The sequence below is a fragment of the Etheostoma spectabile genome, chromosome 24 (genome assembly GCF_008692095.1).
Source record: "Etheostoma spectabile isolate EspeVRDwgs_2016 chromosome 24, UIUC_Espe_1.0, whole genome shotgun sequence".
NCBI lineage: Eukaryota > Metazoa > Chordata > Actinopteri > Perciformes > Percidae > Etheostoma > Etheostoma spectabile.
Window position 1 is genome coordinate 5,206,813 of NC_045756.1, and position 10,005 is coordinate 5,216,817.

At 38.8% G+C, this 10,005-nt stretch overlaps 2 long non-coding RNA genes across 2 annotated transcripts in view; one reads left to right on the top strand and one right to left on the bottom strand.

The window, feature by feature from the left end:
• LOC116674117 (uncharacterized) overlaps window positions 1–10,005 on the top strand; it is a 15,271-nt gene that overhangs the window by 1,650 nt on the left and 3,616 nt on the right. The window contains exon 2 of the long non-coding RNA XR_004327981.1: window positions 3,442–3,443. This is a non-coding gene — a long non-coding RNA (uncharacterized LOC116674117). The remainder of the gene's footprint in view (window positions 1–3,441; window positions 3,444–10,005) is intronic.
• The window catches only part of LOC116674119 (uncharacterized), a 14,149-nt gene continuing 12,892 nt past the window's right edge, over window positions 8,749–10,005 (bottom strand). Inside the window, exon 3 of the long non-coding RNA XR_004327983.1 lies at window positions 8,749–8,806. This is a non-coding gene — a long non-coding RNA (uncharacterized LOC116674119). The remainder of the gene's footprint in view (window positions 8,807–10,005) is intronic.

Genomic DNA, 10,005 nt, shown 5'->3' on the forward strand with positions numbered 1-10,005 from the left:
TGTGTGTGTGTGTGTGTGTGTGTGTGTGTGTGTTGCTTGGAAAAGAATGCATCCACTGGCAAGAGATGCATGCAAGGTTACCAGCCTGAGAAATCATTACCACCTTCACTGGAGTAAGGTGAATACCTCATATGGTACACTATGGGCTCCTAACCTGCATTGTTTGTTGTTTATTTCTTATCTTATACTGGCAAAACAAACATCCCTAATGAAACAAAAAGAGCAGTCTTTGCCCACATTGATGCTGAATAGCACAGGGAGAAACAGGTTCTTTAAAAGCAGGGGCATGACTCTGTGATTGGCCCTTGCAATTTGTATATGATTCTGATTGGTTAAGCAGGAAGGTGAACGCCTCCACCAGCTGATTCGAGTTAGAAAGAGAGCATTGATTAAATTAGGTCTTCCTGAAAGAATTTACGCTGAGCTACATTAAATCAGGAGAGACTAGTTGCAGATATGCGCAGCAGAAAAGTACTTATTAGGATAACAGCTGAATTGATTTAGGAGTGCACTGATTAAAAGTTAGGTCTTCCTGAAAGAATTTACACTAAGCTACATTACTTGGCCGGACAACCTCTACATCTTGGTTAAATCTTTTTGATCTTTAAAAATATTTCTGCCCTTTGTAGAGAGGGTTTTAACGCTCATGCAGTATTTCATATTTTTGAAGTGTTATATAAAGAGTGGCCTTGCCTTTATTTTACATCTTTATGGAAAGGAATTAGTTCAGTCATTTTTCTATCTGCTTCTCCGAAACCTGAAAGAGGCGACGAGTGAAAAAATGACTTTTCCAGACACAATAGCTCCATTTAAGAAACATTTTCATGGCGCAAAATGCTTTCAAAGCACCTCTGCTTAGATTTAAACAGCATTTGCTGCGTATATCATGCAGCCATGTACATTCCATTGTGACCTGTTTGAATTGCTCAACGGGGGAGTGGGATGGGAGTTGAAAAGCCATTTACTGCAATGAAACATTCTGCTTGTTTGCCTGCTTTCATCACCCCTTTTGTGAGGTACACGCACACGCGCACGCACACGTGCACGCACACGCGCACGCACACGCGCACACACACACACACACGCACACGCACACGCGCACACACACACACACACACACACATACATGTATACTGTCAGTGCACTGTATGAAACTTTTGAGATTTAGATTAAGCGACTGATAATTTAGTATGAACACTTCTTAAAGTACAATTTGTGTCATATCACACATCCAACAGTGTGGCTGTTTAATGAATTGATTCCTCATATATTTTACGTTGTATAATATGTTTTAATTCTATTCAAAATTCAGGTAAAACTTTAATACCATAAGACAGTTTTTATACGAGACAAACGTTTTATGTCACCATGACTTCTAGAAATCATATTTGAATATGTATCTCTCTGTGACAATATATCAGCCTTATTACTACTGTATTAACAGACAAAAACTGTATGTCAGTAGTTTGATGTTTGATTAGCCTAGGGACAAAGGCAATCCGACAGAATCACTAAAACATGACTTAATGTAGAACAAGTTAAACATGTTAAATGAACGAAGGTTAGAAGATGGACTTCAAACTTCAGTTTAAAGTCATTAAATTGATTCCTATGAGCGTTGTTATTAGGGTGTGTGTTACCGCCTCTTTCTTTCTGTAAGACTATACAGATAATAATTGGTAGGTATTAGTGAGATGTGATAGCTGTTTGGAGTGAAGCAACAGGCAAAAGCCTTGATATAATGGGGTCACAGTGATTTCACATCTCAAGCACAGTTAACAGCTTGCACGGCACCGCTACTTGTTATATTCAGGACTTACAGGTCCAAAAAAATAACACCAAAGGTGACAACAGGGACACAAAACTGACATTAAACTGAACATATTCGGTATTTTGGTCATTTAACCCTCATCTTGTCCTTGGGTAAAATTGACCCGTTTTCCTATTCTTTTAAATTACCCCAAATAACGCTCTTTGGCAAGTACACATCTCTACTTTCAGAGAATTTTGGGGCGTCTTATTCAATTTTACAGCATTTGGAGAAAAAAGTGTAAGTGATTCTGAAAAAGTATTGAGTAAAAGTTGACATATTCCAGTATGTGATTATCCATCAACATATTCCTTCCAAATTATAGGCTAAATAATTCCTACTTTCTGCTTTTGTAACTCAAACATTAGGTGTAATTTTCTTATAAATGAGGTTTATTGACCATATTCCAAAAATAACTGTAAAGTAAAGTTAAACAGTTATTGTTACGTGGTGTTGAAAACGTCAAAAAGTGACAAACAATGAAAAAAGTGTTGAAAAATGGGACAAAAACATAAGAAAAAGTTACAAACATGGATTAAAAAGCGTCAACTAAAGTGTTGACTTTCAATTTTGACGCAAAGACAACACAAGGGTTAACCTGCCGGGGATTAATAAAAAGGCAAAAGATAATCTGAAGCCAATAATATTTTTTGAAATGTTTTGACACAGCCTGGACTTACTAAGTCAATATTTTGCTCAACTGTAATGGGGCACTACATCACCAATTCTACTCATTTTGATGCATGATTTCTACATTTAAAAAATAAAAATAAAACAAGCTGTCATGCGCAAGTCCTGGAAATACATTACCGCCATGTGTGAGTTCTGAGATAAATTTGACCCAGTAATTCCTGGGGTAATTTTATTCAGGAAATTACTCATGGTTTACACTCTCATGTACACACGCGCACACACACACACACACACACACACGCACACACACACACACAAAACAAATCTAATTTCATCTGCAATCTTTACTGTGCACAGACAGTCAATGTTCATAATGCATGCACAGAATCCCTCCAATTTGCAAACCACACAGGCACAGCTTCCGACCCAAATAATCAGCATACACTCACATTATCAGCCAGTGCATTCATTAGTAATTATTTCTACGTCTTCTAATCATGCCACTGTCAGTAGTCTCAGAGAGAATAAGCTGTCTTCTGCAGCCATGTTGAAAATGACCTACTAAATGGTGCCAGAAAAGAATAACTTGCAAGTTGTGCCCCAATGCTGGAACCTCACAGACCTAACATCTTGGAAGGTTTGGCCTACGAAACAATAGCCTTCTAAGGCCCAGTAGGCTAAAGCGGAAGGGTTACTGCATCTGCATGGCTGGGAAAGTTTGTGTGGTGGCAATTTGTCATCTGCCTATATCCACTAAGATCCTTGCAGACTGTTTACATGTATGCCAAAACCATGACCAAGTGTGAAAATGACACCCAATGTAAGATTTGCAGAATATTTTGCACTGCCCTTGCATGCGTCCCAGTCTGTGTTGGTATGCATTTGGCCTGCACCTTCACCTCATTTAAAAGTCAGGATGTAGAATCATAGCGACAACATGACTAAAAGCTGATTTAAAGTTTTATGTAGACACTACGCAGAGCCTAAGCCTTAGCAAGTGGTTAACACCATTGTTGGTGTGTCTCCGTTGATCCGCACCTGAACCCAAAAGACACATAGTAAATATGAAGTGCTCATGTGATGTCCCCTGACTTTAAATGTTGAATGCATCATCACATGATCGACTGGCTTGAAATGAATTGTTAAATATCCAGGGTCAGTGGTGTCCTTTTCCAGCTACATTTCCCAGCTGAATTTCCCAAGAGTGTTTGATATGTCAAAGCACTTGTTAAGCCATTATTATGTATTTCATCTTGAAACAAAAAGTTTATATAAATTAATACATAAATTGTAACAAAGCTGCAGATTAAAAATATAATACTCTTAAAGCTGGAAATCCAAAAGAAGAAAAAAATGTAGTTTTTGGGGTTTCTACTACCCAATAGAGTGCTGCAGGACAATGCATATTTTTAGGCCAATACAGAGCACTAAATAGCATGGTTGATATAACTATGGATCAGTACCAGTCACTCAGGATTACTTTGCAAGTTGCTGCAGTTTCTGTCTTTAACGACTCACTCTTCTGAGGCAAACCTGTCCACTCACTGTTACTTGGACAACACATGCAGCGATGGTGGGGGAACTTCCAGCATGTGCAAAATATTTTAGCCACGAAGGCCAAAAGACTGAATCTTAAGCCAAAACGGCATGCTCAGCAAAACCACTGGGAGGAATAATAACAGCAATAAAACACTTGCAGTAGGAGTATTTGATTTTATCAGCGACCCAGAATAAATTCTGTCTTTAGAAACAACATCACCTCTTAAACTTCAGCTGTTCCCATATTTTGGTCCAATGACAGCCCAGGGGCTCAGGCATCATAGTGATGCTGTGCTAGCAGAGTGCATTTGATTGAGTCTTTTTATTACTGTTAACATAACCTTCAGTGGATGTTTTTGAGCAGCATGTTTTTCTTGACATTACAAACCCCGATTCCAATGAAGTTGGGGCATTGTGTAAAACTTGAATAAAATCTGAATACAATTACTTGCAAATCCTTTTCAACCTATATTCAGTTGAATGCACTACCAAGACAATGTATTTAATGTTCAAACTGATGAACTTCATTTTTTCTTTTTGCAAATATTCACTCATTTTGAATTTGATGCCTGCAACATGCTCCAAAGAAGCAAGGACAGGGGCATGTTTACCACTGTGTTACATCACCTTTCCTTTTAACAACACTCAACAAGTGTTTGGGAACTGAGGATACTAATTGTTGAAGCTAGGTGGAATTCCTTTCCATTCTTGCTTGATGTCAGGCTTCAGTTGATCAACAGTCCGGGGTCTCCTTTGTCAAAGGTTGCGCTTCATATTGGCCACAAACCTTCAATGCGAGACAGGTCTGGACTGCCAGCAGGCCGGTCTAGTACCCACACTCTTTTACTACGAAGCTACAATGTTGAATGCAGAATGTGGCTTGGCACAGTGTTGCTTAATAAGCAACAGCAGCATACTGTATGTTGCCCATGGGCACTAACCCTTCCCCATACCATCACAAACGCTGGCTTTTGAAGTTTGCACTGATGACAATCTGGATGGTCCTTTTCCTCTTGGCCCGGGGGACATGACATCTATGATTTTCAGAAACTATTTGACATGTGGACTCGTGGACACAGCACGCATTTCCACTCTGCGCCATTCCATTTCAAATGAATTCCTTGCAATTGTATGTTGAGAAACGTTTTTCAAGAACTTTCAGACTATTTACTCATGTAGTTGTTCAGTGGTGAACCTCCGCCCAAAAAACAACTGAGCCTTTTGGCGATGCTCCTTTTATACCTAATCATGACACTCACATGTTTCCAATAAATCTGTTCACCTGTGGAATGTTCCAAACAGGTGTTTTTTGAGCATTACTCAACTTTCCCAATCTTTTCTTTCCCCTTTCCCAGCTTTTTTGGAATTTGTTGCAGGCATCAAATTTATAATGAGTGACTATTTTCAAGAAAACTATGAAGTCAGTTAAAATCGGTTTGAACATTAAATATCTTGTCTTTGTAGTGTAGTCAATTGAATATAGGATCAAGGATTTGAAAGTCTTTGCATTCTCATTTTATGTAAGTTTTACACAACATCCCAATTTCATTGGAATTGGGGTTTGTATTTTATCACAGCCGGAAAATTTTCAGACAGACAGACAGACAGTCACACACACTCACAGCATAACTTATGAGACTTAGTTGTCACCCTCTGGTACTAATGGGGAAGTGTGTTCAAACAGATGTTCCAGATATCTTTACAGGGAGTGGAAAAGGCAGCAGAAATCTACTTATCTCTGTAACTGAACACACATCACCATAACTTCACCATACTGTAGGCGAAAAAAAGAAACATTTGTCAAATAACCACCAAGATTAAACATTTTCTAACAGCAGTGTTGATGTATTACTGACACATTCTTGAAGTTAAGCATGGGAATGGTGGAAAGATAAGATGGGCCAGTTAATGTTCAGAAATCAAATTCAAAGGAAACTCCAAGATAGAAGATGAGATTGCATTTGAATTGAACCATTTTGATTGCACCAGAGTATATTTAGATAATGACATGTGAAAGAGTGCAGAGTTTTGCTCAGGGATAATTTGGTGTGTGTCTAATTTGTAGAGTTGTGCCACTGAAGCCCAAATAAACCATAATAGTACACATGCTTGCAAAGAAACCACATTTAGCTGATAGAAAACCCTCTTGTAACATGTCAGCCGACGTTTGGGGCCCTTAACATATTATATCTGTCCCTACAGATACATCTTCCAAGATGTTACATACATATGTTCATCTTCTTACATCTTCCAAGCATCTAAAATTACCCTTTGCTTGCCAACGCTGGTATATTTCCAGGAGGCAGAATACTTCACATCAAGCAAAGCCAATTTGCTCGTAGCTAACCTTTAGGGTACGAAAATGTGCTGAGAAAGTTTGCCATAAAAAGCAAAAAAGAGGTTCAGAAAAGAAGAGCCTTAGGACACAGATTTCATAATTTCACCATGATGTAAAACCTGAACAGAGATTATACAAAACAGAGAGCTTTCAGGTCCTCTTTATGTTTAATGGTCCATCTTGCCCCTAACTATACTCTAATATGCACCTCAACTAGCTCTTTGAGATAAATTGTCATCATTGTAGAGTTGTCAAGTCACCACTTTTAGAAAGTTAGTCAAAGGTGTTTTCAACAACATGATGTTTTTGCACTAAAGTGTGATACAAAGCCCAAATTGACTCACTTACTTCTCTTGAAATCATCATCTAATCATATTGGATGCAAGACAACTTTGTGGGTGTCAAGACAACCTAATATATAGTGTGGGTTGTCATAATATCCCATGGGGCACAAGCCAGTTCTTTGCACAGTTACAATGACATTGCTCAGACAGACTAATGCTCTTTAATAATATGCCTTTAGAGCTTTCAGATTGGAGTGAACACGTTTCTGTTCAGTCATATTTCAATTTTAACTGCTTCATGTATCTTTCCAAGTCAAATTAAAGCATTTGTGGCCACAAGGGAAAACATTGATGTGTCTGCAGGACTTCAAATAAACTACATTATATATTCCAACAAAGCCACACATTAGTACACATTAAGACTATGGTTGTATTACAAACAACACTATTAAAGTCCCTTACTGCATTGTCTATCTCCTCCTAAAACTGATAGTAATTAAGACATAGACAAATTTTATTCTAGTTTTATTCTAAAACACAAAGACAACAGAGAGGCCCTTATTTCTAAATCCTGGAGACTGCATTTGCTTGACACCTCCTTAACTTTTGATTAATAACTACTGATTTCACAGGGCAGATTGTTTAAAAGTGTTGTGCACAACACTTTTGCAATACTTGTGCAAACAACGTTGCACTACGTATGAGGAAAACCTTGCCCAGTTCATTTGCATGGTACTGATTAATTAAAAAAAAACTCCAAAAGAAACTCCAAATCCCAAGTGTCGCTAAGCAAAAGAAGAATATTTCTCATTATTCCGCGGATGGCCTTTATATGAAAGCTTTAGAGCCACAGTTATTTAAATGGTGACAAACACACTCATTATCTATGCAGTTGATCTGGAAGTAGTTGCAGTGTTTACATCCTTAGCCACTAAGCTTTATACAATCCAGAGGAATAGCAATATTTTCAATATTTTTCAAAGCCAAGAATAACAGAAACTGGTTTCCAACACCTCCATTCATGCCTGATGTTAATCCGATCAGTGTAAAAGGCAGGTGTGGATAATGTATCCTATCAACCAGTGAAAGACCAGTTGCTCCAGCCCAGGCATTACCACTGCTACCTGCAGCCACGTGAAGATGACATGGACATTGTTGCTGTCAGCATGGAGCCAAAAAGATGATGTGACGGGGTGGATGGGGGGCACCATTCCCAGACAGCTATTGTTCTCATTCGCACACAGGGGCCAATACAGGTAGGGAATGGTGAGGCCTGAATGTGCTAACCGGCAAAGCCTTGGAGGGCACTCTGAGTGGGAAGGTGTGTGCGTGCCAGGAGTCACTCGCTTTGTTTCCTTCGCTCGAGTGAGGAGCGAGCCTTGAACACAACACAATTACACCTGTGAGCTTTTCAAATCTCTGGCAGCTTAAAGCCTCTCTAGAAATCAGAGCTGAAACAACGAGGATTTCTTTGGGTAAATGCAAGGTGTCTCTGTCAACCGCTGATAGGGAGTGTTTGGAATTGACAACTTGAGCCATTAAACACATTTTCCAAACTGGAAATGAATATGGTGTTTTCAAAAAGAGCATTTCATGTCATTATCTACTAACCTTCACAGTTAGCTGTATTTGCTAAAGAATTCATCTTTTCTTCTTACTTATTCAACTGTTTCTCAAATATTCATGATTGCTCACCAGCAAATCGCTACTGTTTTTATTTTATGTCCATGAAATTCCTCCTCCAAAGCCAAAAAAATTTAAATCTGTTCACGTAATTATTTCCGACTGTTGTGATAATATGAATACCTTATCACCTAGCACCTCTGCTTTCAAATGATAAAATAAATCATTTAGCATATGTCTCTTGCATTTAACAGCTATTTGTTGAGTGTTTAATAATGTAGTCTAGGTGGTGTCACTTGACAGTTTTGAAAAACCCTGAAATGTAATTAACCTGCATAGAGAGTACAGTATTTTGCCCAAAGAAAACTAATACTGCAAGATTTCGTGGTAGAACGTGGGGACTTCTACAGCGCCATTGTTTTTCAGAGCATGGTGGAGTCATAGCCTAACCTATTCTGATTGGCTCATAGCCGTTGCCTTCGTTGGTTGGGAGGGTTAGGTTTGACATTAGGAGTGAGTGAGATTGGTTAGGATTAGGGTAAGAATATCAGGGGAAGACAACCAGAGACAGAGTATGGCCTTCGCCATTCTAGGAAAATCTTAAAGTGCACCTGATCATCATTGCTAACTTTGCTAATTAACAGCTGTTAGGATAAAAGTCACATACTGTATCATCCACTATCACACGGATTTATTACATTGCTTAAACATTGCATTCTATTATGGAAACACATACTCAGTCAAAGCAGAAGAAAGCAAACTCACTGCAGCATGGTTTTCTTTTGGCTAGCACTGTTAGCTCCCAGTCCCAAGTCTTTATCATCCCCAAAGGAAAGTTGCTGCCACCAAGGCATACTGTATTATTCTGGCCAGCAGTGTTGTTGTCTTGAAGCTGGTGATAAACCTGTGTGTTTACTTACTAACTGACTTATACAAAAGCTGTGTTGCTGCTGACTTGGCCTCCTCCTCCTGCATATTCCTGGTCAGTGTACTCTGGCTCGGATGAATAGCCACCATAGTCTGACACAGCTAAATCCACACAAAATGTAGCATCATTATATAAACCCCATAATTGTTCTCTTATTTCACTGTTTGTGGTTTATTTTCTGGCAGCTATTTTGCCAAAGCAAACACAAACAGGATCCTCCTCACCAGGGGCCTTGGCCAAAAAGAAAAGGTAAGTAATGTATTGAAAATCTAAATACACATCTGTGTAACAAAGATATATAGCACATAGCAATGTCCCAAAGGTTTGAGCATACTTGTGCAGCTGATTTTACATTGTTCCAAATGAACAACAGCCCACTCCAGGCATAAGAGAATCCCTTCCTGCTTCTTTTTATTCCTTAAGGCGAGAATAGTTCCAAATGAAATCATAGGTGAATTCATAATTAAAAAATCCTCCCCTGGCATCGCTAAGACTGATGCTTGCTGAAGTGCTTTTCATGGCATTTTCAAACCTGTAGGGCTAACCTCTGGCGACTTCACCCAGAGGGGGTCACATATTCTCGGTGCGTCCCTTACACTGGGAATGTCCTTTGAAAGTCTCCATTTCCACTCTTTCATGGTAAAAGGAATCTCATTACATTTCTAATTCTAATAAGGTGATGAACAGAAGAATCAAATGTCGAATAGTATCCAAAAATAACCATAAAGTTGCAAATTTACCATTCAGGGGGTTACTTCACAGATTCCTTGAGACCTTTAAATGTGCAATTAATCACTTGATAATTTCGCAGCACCAAATGGCACTATGATGAAGAGGAACTGGTAAATGC